General features: G+C 42.7%; 1 long non-coding RNA gene across 1 annotated transcript; it reads left to right on the plus strand.

The window, feature by feature from the left end:
• Positions 1 to 6,672: 6,672 nt before the first annotated feature.
• LOC131109413 (uncharacterized) lies at positions 6,673 to 13,460 on the plus strand. The gene is made up of 4 exons (XR_009120743.1): positions 6,673 to 6,955; positions 7,328 to 7,423; positions 11,062 to 11,173; positions 12,591 to 13,460. It is a non-coding gene; the product is annotated as an uncharacterized LOC131109413 (long non-coding RNA).
• The last annotated feature ends 877 nt before the right edge of the window (positions 13,461 to 14,337 follow it).

Consider the following 14,337-nt stretch of genomic DNA (forward strand, 5'->3'; position numbering starts at 1 on the left):
TCTTTTTTTTCATGCTGTTTTGTAGTTGAACATGGCTTATTATTATTTTAGAAATCTGCACATTAATGCCAATCTTATGTATTTTTTGCCCAAATTAAACATTTTTTCAAGGAAAAAGACAATTGCACAAAGTGACAAATTAGACCAATTGTCTTATCTTACGTAATATTTACTAGAATCTGTCAGCATGTTTGGTGAGACATGCGATCGCTCGCCTTGATCATTGGAACAACAGGCTTTTATTGCAGGTTTGAATTATCACACAACAGGCACAATAATTATATATAATTCATGTCTTAAATGGCTCATTCACTCTTATTAGGTCTTCTATATTGGGCAATCGGAGTGTAAAGGTGACTATAGGGGTGCTATTTCATGTCTAGCGGGCTCTAATGATGTTACAAATTGCAACATGGTGGTTGTTGTGTTGTAATTGACTAATATTTAATATTAATTGACTAATAATATTTACATATTTTCAGGTGCTCCCATCATGCTTCGGGTTTGATCAAACGTACGCCCCTGTGACGGCTGTATTCGTTTTCCTGATGCTTGCAAAGAACACTTCAGCCTGCATGGCGGGGGGCGGCAACCTGCAGGAAGTGATAAGTAAACAAAGTCAAATGAAAGGACAACAACAAAGCGCCGACCTCAAATTACTTGATGCACAATTAATAACGCAACATTTTTGATAGTTTACCCTTCAAATGATCTTCAAATTAAAATGTCACAGCATATTTTTTGCTTTCCACGTTGGTCTAATCTGGGCCCGACATCATGAGGAATTAGCTTCTCTGCTAATCAACTAGGTGGTACTAGAATATTACAATGTATTTATTTGCCATGTTCTTGCATGCTGATGAACATAATCCATTATCTCACCTCAGGGATGTTCCTCAGATAAGACAACACAAATATACATTATCCCTTTAATTCTCCGGGTCCTGCTGCCTTTAATTACCGGCCATGTAAAATTCACATCAGCGTAACGGAACAGGAAGGTGTCAATCAATGCAGAGTAAATTGAAAAAGATAAAAAAAACCAAACCCAACTCAGGAACAATCAATTTTCTGGTCAGGTGTTGAAAGATTCCGCAGCGGGAGAGCTGCCTTGCTCCGTGTGACCGTACTCGTTGCTGAGCAGGAAAGAATGTGTCAAGCTGGTGGAAACTTCCGAGGAGAGGCAGTAGCGGTGTAACCTTTAACCCCCGTTACCTCGAGCGTAACATTCAGTCGGGTCTTATTCTGACAAATGAAAGCAAGCCCTAAAAGTTTGAAAGAAGATTGTTATTTTGTTAGTTTGTGTTCAAAATCATTTTTCTGACCTATAAATGTTGTTGTCTGGTATAATAATCTGCTCTAACAATTAATTTTTCATTCATTCATTCATTTTCTACTGCCTTTTCCTCACAAGGGTCGCAGGGGGTTGCTGGAGCCTATCCCAGCTGTCTGGGGGGTTGCTGGAGCCTATCCCAGCTGTCTGGGGGGTTGCTGGAGCCTATCCCAGCTGTCTTTTGGGTTTGCTGGAGCCTATCCCAGCCGTCTTTGGGGTTGATGGAGCCTATCCCAGCTGTCTTTGGGGTTGCTGGAGCCTAACCCAGTTTTCTTTGGGGTTGCTGGAGCCTATCCCAGCTGTCTTTGGGGTTGCTGGAGCCTATCCCAGCTGTCTTGGGGGGTTGCTGGAGCCTATCCCAGCTGTCTTTGGGGTTGCTGGAGCCTATCCCAGCTGTCTTTGGGGTGAGAGGCGGGGTACACCCTGGGCTGGTGGCCAGCCAATCACAGGGCACATATAGACAAACAACCATTCACACTCACTTTCATACCTATGGATAATTTGGAGTGGCTAATTAATCTAGCATGTTTTTGGAATGTGGGAAGAAACCGGAGTACCCGGAGAAAACCCACGCATGCACGGGGAGAACATGCAAACTCCACACAGAGATGGCCGAGGGTGGAATTGAACCCTGGTCTCCTAGCTGTAAGGTCTGCGCGCTAACCACTCGACCACCAATGAATTAGCGCTATGTGGCCCACATGATGAACAACAACGGAGGAGGAGGAGTGGATGAAGACAAGATGATAGAGGTTGACAAGAGGCGGAGAGAAGGAAGAAAAGGAGCAAGCATGGTGTGAATGATTGGAGAGTAATTGGTAGGTCAAAACACAAGGTTGATGTCACGCTGCCTCCATTGCATGGACCATGGACCCCCCTCCCATAAGGACAGCAGAGAAGCGGCCATTAACAGTCAACAAGAGGCCCCCGTCGTCATTCAAGCACCGACAGAGGAAATAGTCCTGCTGGAGTGGCCGTGTTAAGTGGAGAAATGTTCAACATTACAAGATGGCGTCTTGGACATCCTTTGGGCTGGAACGCCGTAAGCCCCAAGTTTACGTGTGGATTTAACCTTCCCTCCGAAGAAGGGACGTAAAAGAAGAATGGGCTATTTGTTCCGAAGGATTTATGTCCGCCGCTTTAAGCGTTTGAATTGGAGGACAAGGTGACACCAGCCATGTCAACACATGTAATCATTATCCACGTTTACATGGACCCAAATATTCCAATTCCATTCGGGTTATTTGCTCAAACGGAAAGAACCTAACTAACCTCATTCCGAAAGAAAAGTGCCAATCTGAATGAATATATAATCGGAATCACAGGGGTGGAATATTCCTTTTCCCTAATCCGATTGAGGTATCTTGTACCTGCTCAATCGGAAAATTGTCAGACTGCGTTCTTCTTCGTGGTGTTTTTCTTCTACTGTTATTTATGTGCATTAGCACCATCTGTGGAACAGAATCTAAACCCTTCTATACGCCATTCACAAGTCTAGTTTTATTAAAAAAGAAAATATATATCTATATAAAACATAAATAAAATCTATATATATGTGCCGAACTTAATTGTAAAATATAAGCAAGATTGAACTTGATCTTTTCCTGTTCCCGGGTGCGTTCTTTCAGCGAATGCTGAGATATGACGTAACACGCAGCTCTTCGATTTAAAAAAAAAAATGGAAGCGAGCAATCGGCACTGGAATGCTAAGGAAAGTTTGTTTTTGATCCAAACTAAATTTCCAAACTGGACGAAGGAAAAACTGGCAAATCGGAGTTATTCCAAAAAGTGAAAGAAAAACTCGAGGAAGTCGGTATCATGTGATGTTGATGCTTGACGCTTTACTGGGCATGCCTCATTGACTATTCTGGTTGATTATTAGTAGACACACAATTGGAATATTCCTTTCCATGTATACCATTGCTTTCGGGAAGGTAATTTGGAATGATTCCATTCGGAAAGAGAAAAACTCCTCATGTAAACGTGGTTATTGTTGCATTCACCTTTTGTCGAAAATTATACGGATTGTGTTTTGAAGCAAGGCCAAATGGAGTGCAGTACTTAGCTGCAACCAGCAGAGGCACTATTGAGTTTTTGCTGCAAAGACGAGAAACATGACACATGACGAGCCACACCCACGCAGAACATTTGTGCAGATTTTTGGTAAAAAATTCTTATTTTTCTATTTCTTCCCACTAATAATTTCTAAATAAATGACAACAAAGCCCAAACTGTACATCATCCCGATAGAGCATACACCCAAGCATGCATGTACGTAACGTAATGTATGTGTGCTGCAGCATCGCTTCGCCAGTCAACTCTTACTCTACGCCTTCCAAACTTGCAGCGCATTATACTGACGTGAAGCTAGTTTCTAGTCGGAAATCGTTACCGGAATGACAACAGGCAAGCAATGTGGATTATGTAAATCCACATTGTGGGAACACCGGATCATGTTGGACGACTCGCTAGGACGACCCAGCGGCCTGTAGAGCGGAGCCGTGTACCGCCGCCTCCATCTCCTTCTAAGGCGGCGCCGCAGGAGACGGAAGCGTGGTTGTGTAGCGCTAGCCTGACAACCAGGATGAAGGTTACGCCGTGACTCAGATTCCTTCTGTTCTCTTTCATTATCATTCATTAGCGCTGAGGACTTGGGCATTTACAGTAAGTGTGTGAGGCGTACTGTGTTATACACTTTAAGCCTGGATTATGCTTCTTACGCATTGTCGTGTCCTTCGTCATGAGAGGACTACGGCAATTAAAGAGAGATGGGTTTGGTCATTGGAAGTGGAACTAACTGACTTTTATTGAAAATGTTGATGGAAAAATGTCAACATCAAACATAAACCTTGTCATTTGCAGGGATCTAGTGTATATTTATTTGGAAACATATCCTATTCCAGATGATAAATGTATGATATGAATGCGGTTATTGTAACAAAGAGGAAATAAAATGTGCCATATCCACTATATGGACAAAAGGCTTGGGGCGACTGGCCATTGCACCTACAGTATAGGAGCTAAAAATGGATACAAAATTTGCAATTGGTCCCCTCTTTGCCGCTATAGCATCTTCTAATGGACCTTGCTTTAGGCAAGGACTGTTCCAGTCATGCTGAAACATTTCTTTCCCTAACATGGACTATGGAAGCATAGTTCTAGTGGAAGCACATTTAAGTATGCTTAAGTAAGTGTAGAGTCAACTATGACAGTTTGAACAGATTTTTTTGTGTGTTATTTATTGGGCTGTCAAAAAAACATTAAAAAATCATTAGATTAATCACAGATTTTTAAACTAATTAATCACCATTAGCAGGCTGTTTTTGCCCAGTGTCTTTCTTATGGTGGAGTCATGAACACTGACTTTAATATGGGCAAGTAAGGCCTGCAGTTCTTTGTGGGGTCTTTTGTGACCTCTTGTATGACTTGTCGCTGTGGTCTTGGGGTCATTTTGGTTTTCCGGCCACTCTTGGGAAGGTTAATCACTGTGAATAATGTAGATAATGGCTCTCACTGTGGTTTGCTGGAGTCCCAAAGCATTAGATTTTATTTTTCTGCACAAAATAAGATGAAAAATAAATAAACAAATCAAGGATAAAGAAAATCAATCAATCAGTAATAAATAAATAAATATAATAATAATAATAATAAAACGGCAAATAATAAAAACTTAAGAAACCACATATAGTTGGTGGGTAGACAAATTATTTTTTTCAGATTAAAATGAACAAAGCATTATTAGAGCCCTGTAGACATGACAAAACACGACTATAGTCACATTTATACTCTTTTTATTTACAACATATTGCGCAACTGCAGGGTCTTGAGACACATGCTAACTCGCAAACTAGAGAGCTAGCGACTTAAACAGTAGCCTCCAAGTTATTTCCTTTAAAGCCAAAAACTTACCACTTCCACACGGATAGGGAGGATAACTATTAACAGTTATTTAACCTTTAACATGAACATTAATCAAACGTAATAATTTTTTCTGGGTACATGATACCATAAGGCATCCATATCAGACTTGCACGGGCCGCACTAACATTAAACTTTCATATCAAGGCGGGGGCCTCAAACTAGTGTCCTGCGGGCCACATTTGGCCCGCGGGCCGCCTGTTTGAGACCCCTGCTTTACACTAATGTAAATCAGCATGACAAAGCTGTTTGACAACATCAGCACATAAACATGCTATTTAGTGTGGCACCTCAATTTAATGCACAGCTTCATACGCTGCCGATACCATCGACGTGTGTCACAGAGTGGCAGTGGAGGACGTTCCACCATGGCCGTCTAGGACTTGATCACAGCACATGTTTGGTGTCAGGTGTCAGCGGCGCCTGACAGAGAGACATTTGATCTTTCAGCTTGTCAGCTGATACCGACTGTGTGATACAGTCAAACGCACCATGCTGCACAACAAGCCTGCAAAGGGAGTTGCCATTGTTTGTCATCTGCTCTTTTACGCTTGTTGACGGCGGATTCGAAAATCTTCTTGTCCCTTAACATTCACTTTTCTTAAAACCAACATGACACTGTTGCTATGCAGTGCAGAACCCGAGTCTTAGCATCTTTTTCCACCACTTAGCTGAACATAAAAAGTGGCTCATCTGGACAGTGTGATTTGAACTCATGCAATGATTAAGAAGAAGCAGGGGGTGGGAGGGGGGGGGGGTCGGAATGGGATCGTAATTGGACTCTAAATCACGGAAAGAGATGTTTTACCGGCAGAAGCACTGAACCTTTAATGGAGGTGATCATGTGCTGTGAAGGCGTAGAGAAAAAAATAAAATGAGTGTCTCAAGTGGCAGGATTAGCCACATTAGCTGGGAATTTTGGGAATGTTGATTTCAATTAGGGATGGGGACCCTATGGCTCTGGATCTTGGACATTTCCAATACAATAAAATGTTGACTTATGTATTTTAATGCATCCATCTATTGACATTGGCCAAAGGTCATTCAGAGGACATTCATTCATTCATTAATTTTCTATACTGCTTATCCTAACGAGGGTCGTGGGGGGTGCTGGAGCCTATCCCAGCTGTCTTAAGGCGAGAGGCGGGGTACACCCTGGACTGGTGGCCAGCCAATCACAGGGCACATATAGACAAACAACCATTCACACTCACATTCATACCTATGGATAATTTGGAGTCGCTAATTAACCTAGCATGTTTTTTTTGGAATGTGGGAGGAAACCAGAGTACCCGGAGAAAACCCACGCATGCATACTCCACACAGAGATGGCCGAGGGTGGAGGTCTGCACACTAACCACTCGACCACCGGGCAGCCCTCATTGAGAGGACAAGAAGTAAAATTCCCTCCTTTAATCTGATAGTCAGCCATTTTGACATTTTGACCGCCATTTTCAAAAGAAAGAAAGATACATCTTCCGGTGTTCCACTTCCAGGCTCCTCCTGTCTTTGCACTCTGTACTTCCCCGCCTTCTTTTGGGCGGGTTCTTTCTTCTGCAGGAGTCCTCTTTCCAGCTGGAGGCGGGGCTACAGAGCGCACCTGCACCTGATGAGCACCTAACCCATTTAAGCAGATGGACAACACCTGGGAGATGTTTGGTTGTTCCTCTTGGTTTGCACCATTCATACTTCACAGGAAAGAAGGTAAGATCACATCATGAAATCATCATATAAAAACATCCACGCACTGATCTGTTTGATGCCGTGAGAAAGTAAATCAGCAGGACCATGTTCTTCTGCCGTGAGTGACCTGTAGATCGAAGGTAGAGTCATCTGCGTCGTTGTGGTAGGACACATTGCAGCTGTGTGTTAGCTGACAGATTGAACAGTAGCGGCTCCACATGTCATAGCCATTTGGTCTGAGACACAGTTACTAATTCCAACAAAGTACTTCCTGTTGTAGAGCAGTACCAGTTAGCCATGGGATCACATGACCAACTCTAGTCTGTAATCCATAGTGCTTTTCTGTTGCGTTATTCCACGCACTAATGCCTTTTGTTGTTCAACCCCCTATAGACTGCATGAGAAGACTCTAACCTGCACACCGACCCCCTTCGTCGGCATCCATGGTCCAGTCCTAGTCCACATACGGTGCAAAACCGGGCAGCAATGGTAAGAAGTATTTTTATTATCGGATAGATTCTGTATAAGAATGTTAATGAAAATAATGCATTCACAGACCTGTTATATAAAATGGTACTGGTTTAATTTCATTTGACCATGCATCAGATTACAATTGAGTGCATCCCATAATCAGTTCCCAGTTCCACATGTCCAAAAGGAGTAGGAAGAAGCAAAACTTATTAAATCCTACCACTCCATCTGGTACTTTTACAATCAGTAACTGTTACATTTGTTCACTTCCTGCTTTCCAAATAGTTTTTTTTTTTTAAATAATGCACCTTGTACCGAAGTACAATAATATACTATTGTTGTTATATATGAACACTACTTTTCAAATATATACGGTGAATAAATCTATTCTTTAAAGACTTAAAGCTGCTGCCATTGGCCAACACGTCAACGTGGATCCATCAGATGTGCATTAAATGAAGGTCAGTTTCATGCGTTTCTCTGCACAGACAACTCGGTCCTTGATGTGACACAGGCGAGCGATGGCACCGGGAAGGCGCATGTCAAGAGGGTATAGGGAAATGAAACGGTCAGTGACGGGGAACATGAAGGCTGATGCCACCCCAAGCAGAGCGAATAGATATTACTGTCAAACAGGTGCGTCTCATGAATGTATAATAGCTTGTTGGCGTTGCGGAGCTTCATGTGTGGAAAAGATGCCTTTCATTTTGCAAACACGAGGCTCTGATATTTGACTTAGACCTTGATGGAATTCTCTTATGGATAAAACCAGCAGCTACCGACAGTATCTATTGTCCAACCTATGCTTGTTTTAAAAAAAAAATACTAAATTGATTAGGATAAACCAACAGGTGGTACAAAATTGTACTGGTTTAATTTCATTTTAACATGCATCAGATTACACTTGAGTGCATCCCATAATAAGTTCACAGTTCCACATGTCCAAAAGGAGTAGGAAGAAGCAAAGCTTATTAAATCCTACCCCTCCATCTGGTACTTTTTCAATCAGTAACTGTTACATTTGTTCACTTCCTGCTTTCCTAATATAGTTGAAGTTTATTTATTTAGTCTTATTTTATTTTTGTCTATTTTGTTGTTTTTTGTACCGAATTACGAAGTGGTATTGGTACCATAGTAACTGTCAATATAGTGATATGTAGTATAGCACATCATATATATAAATATAAATAAATATTGATACTATAATACTGGTGAAATATAAATATTGATACTGATATCAGGGTAGTGTCAGTATCGGATTGATACTAGCGTGCATAAAAGAGAATATTTTTACTGTTTTGACAACAGTTACAGCGTCTTAAATTGTTGTATTTATATATTATTAAATTGTTTCAAATTCAAAGATCTTGAAAAATGGAAAGAGAAAAAAAAATCCATATAGCCAATAAAAGGCCCTGTATTTACTTGCCGTTGGATCAATACCATAAGTTTTTTAATGTTTATTTAATAGTAATAATTTTAATTGTTGTTTGTTGTTTATGGTTGTTTTTATTGTTTTATTGTTTATTATTTTATCATCGTTGTGCATTGTTTGAGGTCTGTATCGGTATTGATGCAATAATTTAGACCCCTAAAAGAGGCACTTTAAGGAAGTAATGAAAGTAATATCATTAAAGGTCATTTTAAAGCCATCATCAGGACGTCAAAGTACAACATGCCCCGCCCCCTACTGCTTTGAACTCACCGTGCTGCTCGTGGGGTGCAGGAAGGTGACAGAAGCACTGAGTCATAGGTGGAATCCTGGAGATATGGTGCCTCGGAAGATGCTATGCTAAGCTGTTAATTATCACACCCTTTCCAACTGTAGAATCCCTCCTCGCCTACACGAGGCTTCCCTTGCCTGCTGCAAGCCTCCGTGCTCTGGGTGTGTTTTGTTGCAGTATGGATGTCTCCATGTGTGATTTGACTTTCATGCCAGAGTGTGAAATTTAGTGTCTGTCCATGTGGACACATGCTATATGCTACAGTGAAGAAAATAAGTATTTGAACACCCTGCTATTTTGCTATTTCTCCCACTTAGAAATCATGGAGGGGTCTGAAATTTTCATCGTAGGTGCATGTCCACTGTGAGAGAGATAAACTAAAAAGAAAAATCCAGAAATCACAATGCATGATTTTTTAACAATTTATTTGTGTGATACAGCTGCAAATAAGTATTTGAACACCTGTGTATCATCTAGAATTCTGACCCTGAAAGACCTGTTAGTCTGCCCATTAGAAGTCCACCTGCACTCCATGTATCATCCTGAATCAGATGCACCTGTTTGAGGTCGTTAGCTGCATAAAGACACCTGTCCACCCCATACAATCAGTAAGACTTTAACTTGTAACATGGCGAAGACCAAAGAGCTGTCCAAAGACACCAGAGACAAAATTGTACACCTCCACAAGGCTGGAAAGGGCTACGGAGCAATTACCAAGCAGCTTGGTGAAAAAAGGTCCACTGTTGGAGCTATCATTAGAAAATGGAAGAAGCTAAACATGACGGTCAATCTCAATCGGAGTGGAGCCCCATGCAAGATATCACCTCGTGGGGTCTCAATGATTCTAAGAAAGGTGAGGAATCAGCCCAGAACTACACGACAGGACTTGGTCAATGACCTGAAAAGAGCTGGGACCACCGTTTCCAAGGTTACTGTAGGTAATACACTAAGACGTCATGATGTGAAATCATGCATGGCACGAAAGGTTCCCCTGCTTAAACCAGCACATGTCAAGGCCCGTCTTAAGTTTGCATATGACCATTTGGATGATACAGAGGAGTCATGGGAGAAAGTTTTATGGTCAGATGAGACCAAAATAGAACTTTTTGGTCATAATTCCAATAAGCGTGTTTGGAGGAAGAAGAATGAAGAGTACAATCCGAAGAACACCATCCCTACTGTGAAGCATGGGGGTGGTAGCATCATGCTTTGGGGGTGTTTTTCTGCACATGGGACAGGACGAGTGCACTGCATTAAAGAGAGGATGACTGGGGCCGTGTATTGTGAGATTTTGGGGAACAACCTCCTTCCCTCTGTCAGAGCATTGAAGATGGGTCGTGGCTGGGTCTTCCAACACGACAACGACCCGAAGCACACAGCCAGGAAAACCAAGGAGTGGCTCCGTAAGAAGCATATCAAGGTTCTAGCATGGCCCAGCCAGTCTCCAGACCTGAACCCAATCGAAAATCTTTGGAGGGAGCTCAAACTCCGTGTTTCTCAGCGACAGCCCAGAAACCTGACTGATCTAGAGAAGATCTGTGTGGAGGAGTGGGCCAAGATCCCTCCTGCAGTGTGTGCAAACCTGGTGAAAAACTACAGGAAACGTTTGACCTCTGTAATAGCAAACAAAGGCTACTGTACCAAATATTAACATTCATTTTCTCAGGTGTTCAAATACTTATTTGCAGCTGTATCACACAAATAAATTGTTAAAAAATCATGCATTGTGATTTCTGGATTTTTCTTTTTAGTTTATCTCTCTCACAGTGGACATGCACCTACGATGAAAATTTCAGACCCCTCCATGATTTCTAAGTGGGAGAAATAGCAAAATAGCAGGGTGTTCAAATACTTATTTTCTTCACTGTATATGCTATGTGTGTATGCTGCCGCTTGCGCTAATTACCTTTTTTTTTTTTGCTGCTATTTGAGAGAAGTGCAACATCACACCGTTTCAGGTCGGCCTCGCTGCGTCGCCTCGTCTCCACAGGCTTTCAACACTATCAGTTTGGCCAGCCTGACTATTGAGCTCCATTTTCAGCAGGTTGGTGCAAATACGAAAGTGACATTTTTCACATGTACTATCAGGTGACAAATGCTGTCACCAAAATACAGTATATGTATTAGTACATGAAGACACCTTCACTAGGGCCAAAGCATGGGTATATAAAGTGGGGGGGCAGGGGCCATTCAGGGTTTTTCAGTATGTTGACATCAGTGGAAAAAGTTTGGACACCCTAAATGCTTGCTGGGACTTCTTTTCCTTCCGAAAAATCCAAATAATCCTTCTCTTGTTTATCTAATGTGTGTCCTCAGTTCAGCCTTCGTATGTCCCCCACATACTGGGTACGCATGTCCCCCCCCCCACATATTTGGGTACGCATGTCCCCCCCACGTACTTGGGTACGCATGTGCCCCCCCCACCACGTACTTGGGTACGCATGTGTGTCGTCCCCACCACGTACTTGGGTACGCATGTGTGTCGTCCCCCCCCACCACCACGTACTTGGGTACGCATGTGTGTCCCCCCCCACCACATACTTGGGTACGCATGTGCCCCCCCCCACCCCCCACCACCACATACTTGGGTACGCATGTGTGCCCCCCCGCCCCCCCCCCCACCACATACTAAGGTGATAAGCCTCTAACTCGCAGCTCGTAACCCAAACAGTTCCAAGCAAAAATCTGCTAAAAAAAAAAAAGCCTTTTGTAGTGGGACACTCGTATGCCAAGGTACCGAGACACTCTTATGCCAAGGTACCACAGTATAAACTCCAATTAAAAATACCTGCAGAGGCATCCAGTGGTTTTCCCCAGCTGTTGGCGTTTGGGATTTGATGTGCTCCATTGGCTGTTGGTCTCGTGGTGACCATGGATGCAAGAGGTTTGGGTCTTGTCGGGAGAGCCATCTGCCTGGGCTTGGAGGCGTTCCACTCGGGGTGGCCTTTTCTTTGTCCATTTGTTTGTTCCCGCTTGTGGCGTGGCATTGGCTTGCGGTGCGTTTTTCCCAAACTACTGTGCCAGCCGAGGGGGCAAACAGGACTTGTAATGTCGTGCTTGATAGGTTATCATATATTTGACTGTGAACACTTAAGTATTATCTTTGTGTGTGTGTGTATATATATGCATGTGCCCGGTATTATGCTGAGTGTGCGTATGGAATATGACTTCAAGACACATGGCGAAGTCCGACAAATCCACAAAACCTGAATTCATGCATTGAATTGAAAATCAAGTCACTGATAAGGAAGGGTATCAAACTGCAGTGAATGCGGTATCACTATCGTACTTGTTCACGCTTCCACGTTGCTTCAGGCCACGTCTGTGAATCCTAACCCTCCCTGAAGCTTTAGTTATTGTGTTGTTTGAGTCCACCTGTGAGATGTCTATAAAGATATGAAAACCGGAGTGGAGTACTACCGGGAAAAGGACTGATTTTGTCGCTGATGATCCTCTGGCAGCTTCTTCTCCGCTCACTCGTGAGCGTCAGTAGCGGTTTAAATGAGCTGAGGGGCGGCGACGGTGTCTCCTGTTTGTCTGATCTGGACCAGAGCCACTCATCCATCTGGAACGGGATGTCTGTACTCCAGCACCGTGCTTGGGATTACCGAGTCCATGGCAGTCCCATTCCGTCCAAAACAGTTTGTAAATGGACAGAAGTGGTAACAGGGACAAAGCAGCCAAACAGACGCTCGGTGGCAGACTGGAGTCTTTTTGATCAGTGTTAGTTCTTATTTTGGACTGGTTTGGAGGTCCTGCCTCGGGTTTTCAGGGCATTTTTCAAAGTAATAGCACCTGAGTTAAATGACCTTTTGCAATGTGAATGAACCACGAGTTGTCCAGACGTGCTTGTGCTTTTTTTTTTTTTTTGGACACCCTCCAGGAGGTTTGTTAACATTTCTTTTCCTTAAACATCTCGCAGCAGGGGTTGAGGAGCAGACAGGCGACGGAGGCGGTGAGAAAATATCATCTATATACTGCAAGAAATCATTGATCTGTGCCCGGCGTCTAAAATATGTATTTGCATTTCCTGTGATACCCTTGATATTGTTCCGGCAAAAGCAAAGGAAGGACGATGAATAACAACTAAAGTTAGACAATTTATGATCAAATTTTCTGATAAAATTACTTATAAAATGAAAGATTCTGTGACAGTGTTAAAGTGAACAGAACATGATCGTTTTTGAGGCTGAAAGAAGTTATGGACGGCTTAAAACACTGTTTCAGGAGGTGTGGTAAAACTGCCCTTTTTGTGATGTCACAGAGGAGCAGACTTCTTTATATGGGCATGGCTGTCAGCCAGATAAGCCCTCCCCCAAGTGCTGCTACTAAACAAACTCAGGCAGAAGTCAAATAAAATCATGATTGTCATCTGTTAAGGGTCAATTTGTCTTTATATTGGAATAATTGGATTTCATCTTTATTATTAAAAATATAATTTTATAGAGTGCTGTGCCAGAACCCATGATGCATCACATCACATCACATTACAAAAGCAAATCATATATTGATGCATTTTCTTCTGGTCGAGTGTGGCTGATGCTCACTGACTGCCTCAACCAGCATAGCAACAACCATCACCATAGAGATGTAAAAAAAAAAAGTCAATTTCTGGCTATTTAATGAGTGTAATAAGTATAATACGACAAGCATCTATAATGTCAGATTGGCTTATTATTGTATGAAATAAACATCAGGCCGTATAGCAGGACCTGTGCATTGGAGGACTTCCCGTAGTGTAGGTTCTGGATGCTGTATTCCCACAGTGACACACTTGCACATGAATGCACAGAGTCAGCTGCAGGAGCTTTATGGTCAAGCAGCTGACAGGCCCACTGAGACCCCCCTTGGGAAAATAGGCTTCCATACGTTGGAGAGCGGGAGCGTGTGCCTTTTTCACAGGAACTGCATTAACGTCAGGCAGATGTGCCTCGCCGTGTTTGTTGAGGTTACGGAGTTACCATACACAATTCATACATTTATTCTATACATATATGCTGGACGCCTCCCTTTTAAAAAAAAAAAAAAAAAAATTTAAGTACAAAATCGGCGGCACGGCGGTTGAGTGGTTAGCGTGCAGACCTCGCAGATAGGAGACCAGGGTTCAATTCCACCCTCGGCCATCTCTGTGGAGTTTGCATGCTAGGTTAATTGGCCACTCCAAATTGTCCATAGGTATGAATGTGAGTGTGAATGGTTGTTTGTCTA

This window comes from Doryrhamphus excisus, chromosome 22, assembly GCF_030265055.1.
Source record: "Doryrhamphus excisus isolate RoL2022-K1 chromosome 22, RoL_Dexc_1.0, whole genome shotgun sequence".
NCBI classification, from domain to species: Eukaryota; Metazoa; Chordata; class Actinopteri; order Syngnathiformes; family Syngnathidae; genus Doryrhamphus; species Doryrhamphus excisus.